The sequence below is a fragment of the Schistosoma mansoni genome, chromosome 4 (genome assembly GCF_000237925.1).
Source record: "Schistosoma mansoni strain Puerto Rico chromosome 4, complete genome".
NCBI lineage: Eukaryota > Metazoa > Platyhelminthes > Trematoda > Strigeidida > Schistosomatidae > Schistosoma > Schistosoma mansoni.
The window spans coordinates 24,343,827-24,362,615 of NC_031498.1; the positions used below are offsets into that span (position 1 = coordinate 24,343,827).

Here is an 18,789-nt window from a genome sequence, read left to right on the forward strand (position 1 = left end):
ATATCTAAATGTATTATGCAAAATTAACTTCTGATGATTTTCCTAATATATGTACAATCTACCTTCGACAATTTCTCTTAATTTTCTCTTCAGCTGGAAGTTGTTTTTTTTCTGTATCAAGGTAAGTTGTTGCAGATGGTATCTGACCAACGTATCTAGAATATCCTGTGTAGACATTAATTTATAAATAAAAAATGGAAGGAATCGACCGAAGAAATTTCTTTTTAATTAGTTTTTCATCATGGCTCTACACTAATATATATATATATGATTTACAATAATTAAATAACACTCATGGAGTAGATACGTTACGTAATAATTATATAATGACATATCGATTATAAACTAACATTAATTAATTGAAACAAAGGGGATTAATACTAATCAAAGTAATTATTCGAAAATCAAGCTATTGCTACATTGCATAATGTATAAAAAGAGAAGAAAGAACTAATAACATATTTTGATAAATGGTCGGTAATATAGTAGTTATGCAAGAATCAGGAGACTAATGTGGAGAATAAGTAAAGTACATAAATACACAAATGGAAGGAATAAGATAATTATTTACCAAAGTTCTGCTACAAGCTCCGCTATACCGATGACCAGGTTAGCGAGAGTGGTTGTAAAAACTTCTTTTGGATACAAAGGTTCGGTTTGTGAATATGAATTGCGATGGCTTCAGCTATGTGCAAGAAGCAAGCTCGTAAACCATGCGGCAAATTTGATGAAATATGGTAGATAACTTTAAAAACTTTATTCAGTTCAACTTGATGACATTTGTCCACCAAGTAAGAGAGAATAGAACTCTTAATCACTTTTACCTGTCCTTTGTTGCTCTACTATTCGTTGACGAACTTGCCGAATTGTGCGCCCTATATGACTGGCTCCATAGGAACAGTTGAATTGGTAAATACATATGGGCGTGGCGAATCCAGACTATCTGTCGTTAATAATTGTTCTCATTGTGGGGCGGTTGTAGAATACGGTACTCAGTCTGGTTGCACTAAATGTTTTCTGTATTACCTTTCTTAATCTTTGTGTCACGATTTCATCCGTAGCATCATTTAAGAATTGTAACTTTAAGAACAATACCTTCTTCGGAACGATAGATACCCTTGTCCTTCTTTTCGTCTCCTTCATGTGTTTGTCAATGAATTTCATTGGGTATTCAATCCTACTAAGCAAGTTGTGAATATTAACCAATTCATCTAAAATACTGTCATCCGAGCAAATCTTTCTAGCTCGATGAGTCAGGATCTTTATGAAGTTTCTTCTGTATTTCATTGGTACTGCACTATAGAAATTAGTGTATTGTCCAACTGTAGACTTTCTATGTAAACCTCTTTTCAATGTTCCATCTACTCTTCTAGTTAGCTAGACATCTTGAAACGATATACTATCATTCTGTTCTTCCTCTAGTGTAAAAGTAATTGATGGGTGGATGTTATTAAATATATTAAGCATGTTCTTTTTGATGATGATCTTAGTAGTTCTCCGTGATTCAACTTTGTACAATAGATCATACAGATCAAAGGAAATATCGAGGCATCCGCTTAAGATTTAAATTAATTGCAATTTTTCTTATTCATAATGGGCAAAAAACAAACCAATTTAATCTCATCCCATTTAAAGTAAAATTAATGGCATTTTGTTTGTATGGTCTAATTTTCAGAACTTATTTAAGTATATTTGAAAAAAGAGAAGACCATAAAGGCTAGTACTAATTGCATTACGTATATTTAACTTTAGGGGTATAGATCAGAGCACAATAAGTTTCATTGTACTACGTCAATACATTTATTGTAATCATATGATGATGACATCAAATTAATAATAACTAAATTAGTTACTATTTTAATAAAAAAAGTAATAAAATAATAATCTTAACATTTTAGTATATTTTTTTTGAAAGATAAAATCTTTTCAAATAAACGCTTTATTTTGATGTTGGAAATTTAATAAAATTAAATATCCTTCATTATAAGCAGAGATGGATAGTGGTTAGCAGCGGAATCTAGAAAGGACGTTTGGTCCTATTTGGGATTCGTCAGATGGATTTATCTGCATCCAAGAGTTGATGTTCACCCTTGGACTCGAACCAAGGACCGTTCGCCTTAAACGCCATCGCATTATCCACTTAGCTACTGAGTCCTGATAGCCACTTGCTTGTGCAATGGTGTGAAGTTTAAATTCAATTGGTATTGTTTGTTTGAATCTTCCCATCGTTGTTTAGGACTGCAACTGGTCAGTCTCTAATTGGCGAAAAAGGTAACTACCTGGCATTGTATTTACCCCTTCTTTTACTTAATAAATCAATAATTTATTAAATTCCAAGAGTATCATATTTAGAATGATTCAATGTAAACAGTTTTATTGAGTGTTGATATAATGAACCTCTTCCTGAAATATTTTAAATATCATTACAGAATTATTCATGTATTTTTTAAAAGTTAATTATTATGATGATTGGGTTTTTTTTGTTGAGATTTTTAGTGATTTTTATATATAGTTGAAATCATGAGTCGATTGAAGCTAGACCACCATGGAAAACTTGGAAGTACTGGACGGTCGAACTCCTCAGCAGTGTGCATCCACGATCCCACCTCACGAGATTCGAACCCAGGGACTAATAGTCTCGCGCGCGAGCACTTGACCGTCCAGTGCTTTCAGGTTTTCCATGGTGGTCTAGATTCAATTGACTCATGATTTTAACTATATATTAAATATTATGATAATTGACGAAAATGCTATTTATAAAGTTTTTAAATGATCTATATCAAATTATATTTTAGAACAGCTCATGTTTGAAGATCGTATAGGTAAGTTTTATGAAATATACTTCTATATGTTCCACTCCTATTTATGTTTATAGTTTGTGTATACATATGGATTAGAGATATAGGTTGTAAGAAAGAGCTTTATTTCACTTCATATAGTTTACCAGAATCTTAAGTGTACAACTTGAAACTGATAAGTGATATATCTAGTTAATAGATATGGTTATCATTGTTATTATTAAGAACAATATGTAATGATCCATGAAAACAATTACATCAATATATCAAAGTACTTAGATTTGAGTCTACGTTATTCTATAATTGTAAATTTATTGTTACAGAAGTTATGGTATAGATCCAGTGGCAGTTCATCATCTCACAACTTATTCTACATATGTAAGATTTATTCATACATTTTGTCTTTTGTAATAAATAAAGCTTTTAAAATAGTAATCTGTAGAGAATTCCGTATATGTTTACATAGATTTAGCATGTTAACAATCAGCTATGTTGACTAAAAATGAACATTAATTACAAACGTGCACCTATACACACAAACACATGTATGTAAATTCAATTAAATTGTGATGGAGTTTTGTTCTCTGAGTTGGATGGTTTGGTCGTGGAGCTTTCATCGTCCTTCTGAACGACACCCACCTGAGCTACAAATCTTCTCCACCATCTCAGTTAAATTGTATTTCCCTGTAAAACAAAACTTCATTTTAACTAGTTACAAGTGGTATAAACTATTCATTGACGTTATTCAATGAACAAGGAAAAGAGTTAACAAAAAGAAACTGAACATATAAAGATCGAAATTCAGCATAATTCTCAAGAAAACTGAACTATATTTTGAACAAGCAATAAATCTCGCCGTATTATTAATGTTATCACAAAAGAACTATACATCAGTTGGTAGAAGGGTTGTGATCTGATAGAGCAAGGATTGATCTAGATCGTTAGGCAATTATCTCACTGGTGAGTAACTGGCATATAGTCATAGAACTAACCAATCTTTTATACGTTAGTTGACTCTCAATCCTTTTTGTTCTCATTTTTAATATTTTCTATAAAAGTGCATTATTTTATTAAAAGAAAAGACCTCTTTTGTTGGTAATTATCTCGCCTTCTGATATCAGTTGATCTGAAAGCTAATATCGATAATTCTATCTGTTTAATAGTATTCATTTGGCTACATTCTATCGATCTGTGTTATCAATGACTGCGTACTTCACCCATCAAAATTGACAATCCTGAAACATGTTTCCATTACAATCATAAAAAGGATCATTCATAAGTAAACCGACTGGAATTGTATGTCGCCTCTGTTATTTCAATCTATACGGGTAACTAAGAAACCAATTTAACTTAGGGAAAGGCCGAAGTTCTAAATCGGGTAAGCTCTAAAAAATTGATGGGAAATATTTAAAATTATGACAATAAGATCAAATTCATACCAATAAACTTATTAAAACAGATCCATCTATCAACACATAGTAAGAGGTCAGTTTAAGACGTCGGTCAACGGTTTACCAAAGCACATATAACATGCGAAGTATTACGCCATTATCATTTAAATCAAATATATATATGGGGCCGTGATACAAAACTGATTGGAAAGGAATATTTCTTCACTATATCAATTTTTAACCAAAATTCTGAAGGGAAATTTCCACTTTACAGAAATTCGATAATGTTGTTAATTGATCCTTTGTTGGGACAAATGAAAATAACGAATCCATTACATAAGTTTCGTTTGTGTAATAAGAATACGGAGTTGATCTGAAAAAAATGAGATACATTACTGATATACATTTTGAGCATTCAGGTCACACATATACTTGTCAAGACATTTTTTATATAGGACTAATGATAGTCAATTGAATAAAAGTTCAATGAACTCAAAGTGATCATCATAAATAAAGGATGGATGTCCAATTCTTTCTTGTTTTCAATGATGCTTTAAGCTCATTTCACAAATGCAAACTATGAAAATTCTACGATCTCTACGAAACCCTCATACTGATAAATATATTGTAATATGCAAATAAGAAGAGCTTATTGTATAAAATGAATTCAAGGTAATCAAGTTATTTTATGTACATAAATGAGGTTTGCGTTTTGCAACGGGTAAGGTTTCCAGAAACCTGAGTATGTGATTTTGAAAATTCCCCTACAAGACTTTCAGAACTGTTTTAAGGTCAGCCTTGTGATCTGTTTGTGTTCCGAAAGAGAGCAGCATAATTTACTGCTCCCTGTTTTTATTGGGACATTCGAAAACAACTGGTTACAAAACCGTTTAGGCACATTTTCTATCACTTGTTAGTTCATTGTTAAAACACTCTTTCGTAGTTATATGTATCCACACACATATAAAATGGCAAATGTAATCAGATGTGACTCAATGTTATATTGTTTGATTGTTTTCTATAAGGTAATGTTACGTAAACCTTTCACCACAAAACAGAATTAACAATGAGTTTTAATGTTTACTAACTTTTCCATCGTCTTTGTAAATTTTAATGGATATCCATTCAATATTATTGTTTCAGTCATCAGTTTCATATCCTCTTCAATTATATCAGTATTGTCGATCCTTTAAATTATGTAAAAAATTCATCTCACTAGCCTTCACTTGTGTTACAGTGAAGAAGATCTATGGAATTTTGATACTGATCATTTCAATGGGCTCCCTATTAACTAATCGTTTCATAATTCCATCAATCTTTCAACTCAAGAGTATATCTACGAAAGCAGATAATAGTTACTTACTTACTTACGCCTGTTACTCCCAATGGAGCATAGGCCGCCAACCAGTATTCTCCAACACACTCTGTCCTCGCCCTTCCTTTCTAGTTCTATCCAACTTTTGTTCATTTTTCTTATGTCTGTCTCCATTTCTCGGTGTAATGTGTTCTCTGGTCTTCCTCTTCTCCTTTGACCTTCAGGATTCCATATGAGGGATTGTCTTGTGACTCAGTTGGGTGATTTCCTTAATGTGTGTCCTATCCACTTCCACCGCCTCTTCCTGATTTCTTTCTCCGCTCGAATCTGGTTTGTTGTCTCCCACAGTAACTTGTTGCTGATAGTGTCTGGCCATCGGATCCGAAGTATCTTGCGTAGACAGCTGTTAATAAACACTTTATCTTCTGGATAATGGTTTTCGTAGTTCTCCACGTTTCCGCCACATACAGTAGAACTGTTTTGACATTCGTATTGAAAATTCTGACTTTTGTGTTGTTTGACAATTGTTTTGGGCTCCAGATGTTCCTCAGTTGTAAATATGCTGCTCTTGCTTTATAGGTAGATAATAGTTATTTCCATATAAAACAATGTAATACAGTTTCATTCTATACATTATGAAGTTTATGTACTAATAATGGCAGGGCTATGACAAAAGAAAGAACACAAAAAATGCTTAACAATGAAATTCAATTCATTGTATTCCATTAAGTATTCCTACCTGACAACATGATGTAAGTTATTCATCAACCGAGAATTAATGTTAAAAATTATTAAAAAAAGACGGAATTAATACGAATTATAATATCTTCATGTTTGTATCCAAGTATACAGTTCATGTATCCGTTCAAATAGAAATTTTCAACACTGTTATTCATGCATGAAATACAATTGAAAGATCAAAGTAAAAAAATATTAACATCATTGTTACTTACCATAATCATAATCATTTTATGCTTCAGTAGTAAGTTGCTTTCAAACATTATCAAATTCATTGATAATAAGTTCTTCTGTAAAAATTTTAGTTATTAGTATAAGGTTATGGAGATAGTTGAGTTTTATTGAGATCTTCAATTGATCAATGTTAGACCACTATTGAAAACCTGGAAGCACTGGATAGCCGGATCTCTGTAGTATAGTACTCCTTAGCAGTGCTTCTCCACAATTCTGCACGCTAGACTCAGACACAGGACCTACAGTATCGTGCTCTAACACTTAACCTCTAGACCATGCTAGAACGAAATGGTCATCCAGTGCTTCCATGTTTCAGTGGTGACTTAACAATGATCGGATGTTTGAACCTTAAAAAATTTTGTCAAAGAAGGACAAACACGAAAGCAAGATCAATGGAGAATGAAATCTAGTGAACCAGTACTCCCTCAATTCTGCGGTAGGCCGAAAATACACAAACAAATCTCCTAATACATCCAGTTGTATAACTTCTTGGAACTTCAACATGAAATTTATTGGGAGAAATTTCAAAAACATTGAAAGATTTAATGGATTTATCCAATCAATTCATCAAATATCTCATTCAGTTCTTGGATAAGGTTAAGGAGATTCAAATCGATAACGACAGACTGACGATTTTCATCAATGTAATAGCCTTATTTACCTCAACTGAACTAAGCACAGCAAAAGAAACTCTATCGCTGCTCCTCATCAATGACACACACATACGCACGAAGCTTCAAGTCAAAGCTTGCTAGAACTAATCAACTTATGCTTAACAATGAAAATGGAATTTAACAATAAACTATCATCTTTCGATGTATTAATGTCCAAAACCGACACAAAAAATCTAAAGACTCAAGTACATCGGAAGCCGATACATACAGATCAACTTCTCAATTACGGTAGCAACGACCAGAGGACTCACAAAATCAACTGAGTACAGACTTTATTCAACAGGGCAAGAACACAATGCAGCACACTTGCAGTGCAGAAAAATGAAGAAAAATATCTAATGACTATGCTTCGAAAGAACGGTTACCCATACAACTCCATCAAGAAATATTAACTCAGCACACCAGCAGAAACAAAATCAAGTATAGGAACCAACAAACAGATCATCCTACCACATATAAAAGATACATCAGGAGTTCTAAAGAGATTATTGTAGTCGTTTGCAATAGGTGGAGCATACAGATCAGCAATCATTTCAATCAATCCTATGTAAACCATAGGATTATAAAACAAGAAAAACCCAAAACCATCTACAAAATAACCTGTTTCACTTGAAAAAACACTACATCTGACAAATTAGACGTACTCTTCATCTTCGCCTGTATGAACATCAATTAGAGGTTGAACGCCATGACATACCTTCGCTTTTATGAATGCATGTGGAAAGCGTGGGCTCACTTACGACTAGAAAAATGTTAAGATTTTGGATGTAGAGAATACTAAAAACATCAAAAAACCATTAGAAACTTGGCACTCAGGTCAATCAGCAATCAATGAACATATGGAAATCGATCCAATCCATCGAATAATCAGAAAAATCGTAGACAAATATAGGAATAAGAATCAAATTAAAGGGAAACAAAATCAAAGTAAAGAGATAGACAATGAAAGATTAAAGGTTGACAATAACCAATTAAGACTGAGGTCAACAGGATAAGCTGTGAGTCATATGTAGAGAAGTTTGAATACTTCTACCTGAAGTTTGTGCCGATAATGTTGTCCAGAAAAACAATGAAAACTTCATGATCAAAACATCCAACTCAGAGAACAAAACTCCACCTACATCATCTACCTGTGATGCAAATCGTCTTCACAATCTTGAAACCAATCGACTTACGTTAAACATCAGCAGATAAACAAATGGATATCGACACGATTTATGACGTCATGAAATAATAAAAAATAACTGGATTTTTAAAAAGAAGGCAACATAATGAAGTAATCAAAGCACATTTGTAAACAGTGGTAGTACAAGTTTGGGTAAACAGTCAGCCGTAATCTATATCAGTTGTTAACAACAAAATGTAATGCGAAAAAAATTTCACTCAGACTGAGGTGGTAAGGTAAACTGCCTTCGCAAACACTTTAATAAAAATCACAAGTAAGTCTCGTGCATGTTTTTAAGCTATTCTTTCCTCACAAACACACGACTACGGTACAAAACGTTCGGCAACACCTAAATACTTCTGTAAATGACAATAATTCAGTAATTCGAGTGAGGTTGTTTTCCAAGATTCGTCACCACTACAGATAGTTGAGGAGATAAAATATAGACCGTGCTATATCGATTACATTTATCTCTTGTATTAGACTGAAACAACATGATTAAATATTTCATCAAGACTCTCTGATACAATACAGCATGCACCAATCTAATTACACTTAAAGCAGAAGGTTTGGAGGATGTGAAAACCTTTACATATCGACAAAGCAAGAGCAGCATATTTACAGATGAAGAACATCTGGAACTCAAAACAATTGTCAACCAACACAAAAGTCACAATCTTCAATACGAATGTCAAGACAGTTCTACTGTATGGGGCGGAAACGTGGAGAAGAACGAAGGCCACCATCCAGAAGATACAAGTGTTTATTAACAGTTGTCTATGCAAAATATTTCGGATACGTTGGCCAGACACTATCAACAACAACCTACTGCGGGAGACAACAAACCAGATTCGAGCGGAGAAAGAAATCAGGAAGAGGCGGTGGAAGTGGATAGGACACACATTAAGGAAATCACCCAACTGAGTCACAAGACAAGCCCTTACATGAAATCCTGAAGGCCAAAGAAAAAGAGGAAGACCAGAGAACACATTACACCGAGAAATGGAGACAGACATAAGAAAAATGAACAAAAGTTGGATAGAACTAGAAAGGAAGGGCGAGGACAGAGTGTGTTGGAGAATGGTGGTCGGCGGCCTATGCTCCATTGGGAGTAACAGGCGTAAGTATGTAAGTTTGTGTTGAAAATCGTATTTGTGACACTGACGTTTCTTGGATCAAAATACCTATTTAGACCACAAAATGTGAATACGTTATAACTTTTGCACTTTTAACCTAATGTTTCTTCATATTGAACTTATATGTAAATCAATGTGGTATGTACTAAATGTTAAGTTTGCTATTAAGTGTTGGTTCATCCCTAATGAATAAGTCAAACAAATGAAAGAAATTTCATTATGTTCCAAATAACATTATCAACAGATACTTTAATTAGAATAAATCATCTTAAAAATACTCCACAGGTATTTATCCAGTCAGTTTTGATGACATGTTTGCAGTTACTTATCTTCAAAGGTTTCTTTGAATTTCCGTCGCTTTAGATTCCTAACCTCAATCACGTCGCTATACTGCATAATCATTATTAGTTCCCATCGATAATACCTGCTTTACTGCCTATACTTATTTTAAAAAATGAAATGTAGTCACATCTTTATAAACTTAAAATATGTAAAACTCACAAGTAACCTTACCGGTTAGGAGTAAAATATTCATTTGTGCCGATGGTAATAGTTCTTCATTATTTACTCGTCAATTTTTAACTACTTGCAAGTAGCATAAATAGAAATTTGTAAACAAAGAATATTCTTCGCAGAAAAATGTCAGCATGTTCCACTGTGACATGTCTGAATTAATGATAAAAACAATAACCAAGCCTAAGGCAAATACTAATTTTCAAATTATAGCATATGGATTTAAGATGGCCAGGATAATGGAATTATTAATATCGAAATAACTATTATACAATATGAATTCAAACTTATAAATAAGAAATGTCCGAAGTCGAAGTAATTTACCTTTGGCTTTCATGTCATCATAAGATGCTTTGAAAAGAAACAGATGGCACTTTGACGAAATAGAATATTCTCTGAGCTATTCTGCGTAATCTATGAATTACCAGTTAACTGAGTCCATCATAATTACACTGTAGACACATAAACAGTGAGATGTGTGATCCCAAGAAATACTAAAACAGATAGTACAACTGCCAAATACTTTATGCTATTTCATAATATCTCATTTCTCAAGAATCCTTGGTACAAACCCTGTTCATAAAAACATATCTCATACAGCAAACATATTTGCAAAATGTTATGTACAAGTTATGAAAATTGTTAAATTCGGATGTGTGACATGTGTAAATCAGAAGGTGTAAATCATGAAATGTGTGGACGAAATGAGAATTTTACAAATTTGACCATTAGTTGTAATTACATGTTCATGACAAAAAGTAGAAGAAACCATGGAGCACACAATATCTCACAATAAATAATTGTCGATATGGTTTCCGCTTTTCACCAGTTAGTACCGAAACCTATTTCTATCCAACATATTTTTCTGCAATATACTACTTACCAGTAGTCAGCATTTATTTAGAGGTGAAACAACCAACTGAAGGTAGAATCTGATTAAGTTAATAAATGATAACAGCTCTGAAATGATAGTGTATAAATTATACTTATATCAATTACCTTTAAAATGAGTCACTAACTACATAAGAACTCGAGAAGAAAATTATGATAGTGGATAAAAGTACAGAAGCTCCGTTAGACATTGATTTATCAAATTAGAATAATATCTGTGGCTTGATCAGCAGATATCAGCCTTAGTAATTCGCTACACGTTCATTCGTTCGTTCACTTGCTGTCAAATTAGAGCCTAAATATTTAAGCAGACATCAAACTTAGTATGACAGGATCCTAGATGTTTCACCTAGAAGTAAGATTTGTAAATGTATGTTAATAATCTATTAATATTGGATTTAATAAACAATATTCTCTCCGTGCTAAAACAATAGCGAACTGTCATCATCTAATTTCAAATGATACCTAATAAATCCTCTCAATGAACTTTAGATTCAGTTTCCTAAGATCTTCTAGTAACTGTGTCACAAGACAATCCCTCACATAGAATCCTGAAGGTCAAAGGAGAAGAGGAAGACCAAAGAACACATTACGCCGAGAAATAGAGACAGATATGAGAAAAATGAACAAAAGTTGGAACTAGAAAAGAAAGCCTAGGACAGAGTGGGTTGGAGAATGCTGGTCGGCGGCCTATGCTCCATTGGGAGTAACAGGCGTAAGTAAGTAAGTAAGTAAGATCTTCTAGTAACCCCCAGGCTAAATCAACACAGTAAACTGAATATGAGAAAGGAGGAGCGAAATGTGGAAGAAACGCTTTACTCCAAAGTCTTTTATGTACATAAAATCTAAGGGCAGTTATAGCAATTTAGATGGCCTTGAGGTACCGGAAAATTCTGAAACACTACTAAACATAGTAACAGTATAGGCAATCATCCAATCAGAAACGCGGCACGTGACTTTCACTTCCTAGATGTTTCTGACAAAACTTCTGATGAATGCTGATTGGACAAGGTGTTCCTCAGAGTTTTCAAAGCATTCTCGGCATTTTTTTCGAGCAGTTTTCTGGACCACCTCAACAATAACTTCTATAGTAAATTCAAAACATGACTATCAATGAAAGATGATGTAAAGTGAATGTCTAAAAGAGGTAGGTTTGTTTTCACTCCAAAAACTCATACAATAACTATTTCTTGCACTTTAAAAAAATAAGAAAGCTTTAGAATTCCAATTCATAACTATGTTTAAAAATTATATTCGAAAACTCTTGAAACTTTTAAACAAACATTAAAGACAGTTATTAATAAAATCAATTTATTGATTTGTACATTGATATTGTTCTTACATAGAATTTGAATTCAATCCGAAATGTTGTTCCCTTCATTGATTGGCGGCTTGCTTAAACATCTGGGCTACCTGTTCCTATCATCTAGATATTTCAACAAGTTATCTAATTTTGTTTGTTTTATTACATCATTATGACTATTGATCACATAGCCTATTTAGGTGAGTTTCTGTAAAGTGTACAAGATACAAAAGGCCCAGTCAGAGATATCGTGGTTATTGTCAATATGCAGTGTAAAGAAAGCACATTATTTAGATGTAGACTGACTGGACTACTAACTTCTAACTGGTTATCACTCAATATTTATCGTCAGGATCGATGAAGAAGTAAGAAACAGAAACTTGTTGAAAAACTTTATGCGGGGAATTCTATATTGTACCAAAAATAAAGCTAATGATAATAATACGTTGCTGTAACCGATTAACTAAATTTTAATCAACTCTGATACAATTAAAAATCAATAATTATACACATTACGCTATTTTCATACTGCACTCATATTTGCTGAGTTTTTACAGATACATTCTTTCTCTTTAATGTCTCACATCAACTTGGTGCCTAATTACTGTGAAACTATTCAGTCAAATCAAGACAAAAGTTCTTATATTTTGTACTCATATCTGTAGGATACCTCTTTAGCAAATACATCCAGGTCTCATTTACTATGAAATTTAATCAGTTCATCATATTGTGGTGTGGTCCATATAAGTAGTATATGGTGATGGTCAGATATAGAATGTATTTTGGCAGAAGACCGATAAGAAAAGAACTGAAATGAAGCGCAATTAGTAAGAAAATACACAAACAATGAAATTAGAGAGAAGATGGATTGATATTTACAGAAGGAACAGTGAAGATTTAGACAATTGATTGCTATTTTGCAAATTAACTGTTTACTGTATGGTTATCAGAATTTAGTGAGATAGTCTGTAATTTGTGTTTACATACATTCGATTGTCCCCAACTAGTGTTTCGTTCACTGCAATATGTTTACACTACCATAATTTAAATCAATGAATCTAGTACATAAATGAGATAATCTATGGAACTTTAAAAAGTAAGTACTGTACTAATTAATATAATAAAACAAAAGGATAACTCTCATGGGTATACTCTTTATTAAAGATGATATAGATAATTGAATCGATTATATTTCAATGCATGATAATGTTGTTTGTTTGTTTGTTTTTCATAAAAGGGTACAGACAATTCTAGAAAAAAAACAGTAATTTATAATCCGAAATATTCTAAATAAACAATATGACCTTAAGTAGCGTTTCATGAAAAGTATTGAGTTAAAATAACGGTTAAATAATTGATTCTATTCAAAAGGTATCTATTGAATGGTAGTGTAATGTTTCTAGTTATCATTAGTTTCTAAAGATACTACAATATAGGCTAATCTATGAAACATACTACTCAAAAATTAAAATAACCGCCATAAAATCCCACCAAAAATAACAAGTATAGCATTTTCCTACAGTCAGTTAAGTTTTATTGAGTTTCTGAAGTGCCAATAAATAGGTATCACTAGTATAATCTAGATATGTCAAGAGTTAAATATTTGTCACTAGCAGTATTGTACGATCATTGGGGTATACTATATTCAAGCTGGAAATATATATCATTGGATCCAAACTAATCGGTTTGATGGTTAAGCTAAATGTCCGTTGTTTGAGGTTTGACGGAATCATAGTTGAGCGTCTTCGATAAACTTTTGCAACAGAAAGAATTATTTGTTGTGAGGTTCCAGCGGTGCTAAGGATTTTATCGACTCATAACAAATATCATCTAAAGATGATCAAATTGATAATCAATCTTTGTTGAGCAGACAGTAATAATTCCTCTAAAACTGTTGTCACTATTCTTTAATTCTCCATTAGTAGGATACAAAGCGTGTACTTTGGTTGTATATAGTTAAGACTAATGTTTCTAGGTTTTAAGCAGTTGGCAAGAATCTACGAAATAAATCGATTTTTTATGTTCTGCTATACATGTTATTCTTGCCTTGGTTAAAAGTAAAGTTTGTTCCAAATACTACTGAAATGAAATTTCAATAGAGCGATGATTAATTACGACACTTAACTTCTCTTGGAGGTGCATAGGCCTCCCATCAGCATTCTCCATCCAACTCAGTTCTCAGCAATCCTTTCCACTTGTTACTGACTGCTATTCTTCCGATGTCTGTCTTAAATTCTCGACGCAATGTGTTCCTTGGTCTTCCTCTTTCCCTTTACCCTTCAGGATTCCAACTTAGCGCTTACCTCGTGATGCAGTCTAATGATTTCCGCAATAAAATACCTAATTTCCTTATTAGCTCGAAGCTGGTTTGTCCTCTCTCACAGTAAGTTGGTCCTGATAGTATTCAGCAGACGGATCTGGGCTATCTTGAGTAGACAATTGTTTATAAATACTTGTACCATTTTTGTTCATGGTTGTAGTATCTCTGCAAGTTTCAGCTCCATATAGTAGAACTGTCTTGAAATTTGTATTGAAGATTCTAACATTGATATTGGTTGACAGTTGATTTGAGTTCCATGTGTTCACCAGTTGTAGGGATACTTCCCTTTGTGTTGAGAACGTTATGTCCCCAGAACTCATTTGGAAAAGTACCTAATTTTGTAATTTTATTTTTACACGCCAAGAAACCCTTAGTTGACCTACACCTTGCATTTTTCACTCGGAATTCTCTGACTATCATTGGTTGACAGATTTCTTTAGTACGCTATTTTGTGGCTCTCCCAAGGGTGTTTCTAACATTGTATAAATAAGCTTGATTTGTGTGCTTAGTGACCTCGTATTTTCTGGATGCTTGTAGAATACATTCTCTACACCTCATCAAGACTTCTTGATCCAGTTAGCAGGGCCGGAGACAACGGATTACAGTAGCCTATTGTGTTACTATGTCATTGACCTACGTTCCATTTACCGAGTAAGGTGAACTCGTAATAGCGTCAAGTATATTATCTTGCTTTGCCAATTATTAAATATTTTATTCGTTCTGGTCTATAACTTTTTCACTAGTGTTTATCTTAGATTATGATATGGGTTTAAACACTTTAGAATATTAGCTTTTCATTAATGATGAAAACTATCTACATTGCTAAATTCACTTATTATTGATTGTTTGAATCTTCCCATTGATGTTTAGGATTGAAATTGGTCAGTCAGTCTCTCATTGGCATATGTGCATACTGTGCGTATTGCCTCGATATAGCCTTAATTCACAAGCATTGTAAGCAAAGATGGATAGTGGCTAGCAGTGAAATCCAGGACGCGCGTTTCGTCCTATTTAGGACGAGTCAGCTGTGTGTATCTACATCTCAGAGTTGATGTTCACTCTTGAACTTGAACCCAATACCGTTCGCCTCAAACGCCATCGCGTTATCCACTCGGCCACTGAGTCCTGATAGCCACTTGCTTATGCAATGGGGTGAAGTTTAAATTCACTTAGTATTGTTTTATTTGAATCTTCCCATTGATGCTACAACTACAATACTACTCATATTAAAATGTACATTATTCTGAATGTTACTTTTATTATTTTTACATCAATAATAAATGAAACAATGTTAGTAGATAACTTTCATTATTAAACATACATTTTATAATATTGATTTATTGACAAACAAAAAAATTTTTAAAAAAATAAGGTTATACACAAAATTACTCAGCAATTAAAGTACACTCATATGGATACTAACAATTTGTTACTTTTGATGAAGTTTTGTTCTCTGAGCTGAACTGAACCATCCAGCTCAAAGAACAAAACCCCATTAATAAAACCATCTACCTAAGCTACAAATCTTCTCCACCATCTCATAATTTGTTACATTTGAATAAGCAGCATAAAAAAAATATATCAACTTGGAAACAAACAAATATTCTCATTTATTTTTTTGTATTTTTATTTTAGAAAAAAACTATTTCAAAAAGGAATTCAGTTAGAATGAAATAATAATCGATTTGTCAATTTATTATTAATAAATCTTTATTGAATTCGATATTTATTGAAATATGAAAGATTCATGTGTTTATTTGTTTAACTAGATTAAGCCGTATGGTCAAAAATTCGGTCAATGATATTTTTTTTTGATATTACAATGTTTTTGGTTGATTGAGATCATGAATTGATAATTGTTAGAACAATATTGGAAAAGTTGGAAGTACTGGATTACCTTTTTGTTCTAGTATGAGACAACTCAACAATGCACATCCACGATCCCGTACGTAGAATTAGATATGACCACTGAGCTGGTATCTAACTGTGTTAATGTCTAACTCTAACCAATCCAGGAAACTATGTAAACATCTTCAGTTGTTTTTGGTGGGTAACTGTCTCACACTCTATAAAGATTAGCTCCACTGATCACGACTTCTCACTGAAACTAGGAGGATAACCTCTCAAAACTATTCCTAAGTGAACACGTGGTAATTATCAGCATGGAGTAGTGGAGATTGTTGAGGTTTTGATTGCAATCATGAATAGATCAATATTAGACCACCACTGAAATCATGGAAGCACTGGACGGTCATTTCGTATGGGATTGTGATTGTTAGGTTAATGATTGTAATGAACATTACAAAAGATTTTGTAAGCAACATTCTACTTATTATAAAGTTATGTTAGAATGATTTTGAAGGTTGATTAAAATCCGTGTAAATCAAAGCTAGAAAGATAAATTTTTTAGTACCAGTGTGAGAAAAATCAAATCAAGTGAACATTATCAGTTCCCTTTCTATAAACCTTATACAAAGCATATTAACGTTGAACATCGAATGACGAAACATTTTCAAGGACTGTATTTCACTTTAAATGATGATTTATTTCTTCCGTAAAGTTAATTACCCAACGAAACAGATTTCTGTTAATATCGAAAATGAGTTTATAAATATTACTAAGAGTTATCTTTCTTTGACAACAAAGAGTTTTGGTTAGTTTGGCTCAATAGGTCATATATATGTTAGACTGAATACTGTGGAGTTCCATTCGTATTTTATTTAACATTCATAAATTATAATTATAATGTGACCTGCTTCGAAGGACATTGTGCGTGAGGTTGTGAGCACACTCATTAATCTTCGTTTTGATAAGATAACACCGTTTGTCAGTCTAAATATTGATATTGTGATAAATTACTAATTGCTGTAAGCAGAACCATTTCACAGGATAGTTTTTCAGTTCACAATCATTTGTCAATAGCAGAGTCATTTGTAACTTTAGTAACTTGAAATAAGATCAAAATATACTGTTGATCTTATATCAACTCCTAATTCTAAAAATACTATGTATGCTACTATGCAGAAAAATTGAGACTAATCAACGTTTTAATTAGAACTGTTTATCATATTTAGAATTCATTCTACGTCTCTCTACTCATCAAATTGTGTCGACTGCGTTTAAGTAGCTAGAAAAACGGGGTTTTACACTAATTACAAAAAGGATTCCCTATGAATTTGCTACTGTCAGATGATCTATTTTTATTGTTAATATATATTGATATTTTTCATTGATTTAACATAACACTAAGTTCCAACACGCAAGCACTTCTACATTCCATCATTCCTTGTTACCAACTGTAGTTATTTTCTTTTCTAACTACTCAAAATATTTAAACAACTATGTTTACTACAATTGTAGTTGTTAATTTGTAAATATTACTAACAAATAAACTATTGATGACATCATATGAAAAGGTTATGTAACTAGACTCCATGATGCGTTGTCCTGAGTGTTATATCGAATGGGTGAGTGCCCTGCTAAATATATGAACGTGCTGAATCCCGCCAATTGGAGAGCAGTGAATTTATTGATAGCCCAACGATACACAAAAGCCGTATGAGCAGTCTTGAGTACTTATCAGTTCTGCTTTCTGCCTAGCCCAGCCAGTTAAGTCTAGAACACCAATAACAGCCTCTGCAATGTAAATCATTATTCTCAAACATACTGGGGTTATATACCAACCAGACAGACCACATCGTACCATAAAATAGAAAATAACATTTGTACAAGATTTAGCCAAATGTGGCTGTGAATAGGGGAAACAGTAATTGATAGACTGGGGATAACTCATGGATGGTAAATCGTATCATAATAGTCTATAGGTCAAAATAAAACTCATAATAAAAGGAACATGGATGTGAATAGTTAAGTTACTTAACAATTATATAATAGAAAATATACGTATCGTATTGATCCGCAAATAGTCCTCAAAGTTACCATTCATAAATCTCCACGGGATATAACACTAAGCAAACTTCATGTCCTCTTAATAACTGAATATTCCATGCGGAAATATACTCCAGTGAATAATATTACAGATTTTAGTTCCTAATTAATGTCATATGTTATAACTTTGCTCAACTGACCTCTAACACACTATAGCCTAATATTGAATTATTAATTACAGTGGTTAACATTGACTGATAGGAAATAAATACTATCAACTGGTCATAAAAACCTTTTGAATAAGGACATTAGCATATAATTTGTTTTAACGCTTAGCCATTATAAATCGGCAGAAAAACTACACAATTTAAATCAGACTATTAGTTGCAGTAAGATATAAAATAAAATTTTGTCTGAAGAGGC

General features: G+C 32.8%; 1 non-coding gene across 1 annotated transcript; it reads right to left on the reverse strand.

Moving 5' to 3' along the window:
- Positions 1 to 2,083: 2,083 nt before the first annotated feature.
- On the reverse strand, positions 2,084 to 2,150 carry Smp_tRNA_01851_Sup_TTA.1.1. Its single transcript has one exon. It is a non-coding gene (tRNA).
- Between the last annotated feature and the right edge of the window lie 16,639 nt (positions 2,151 to 18,789).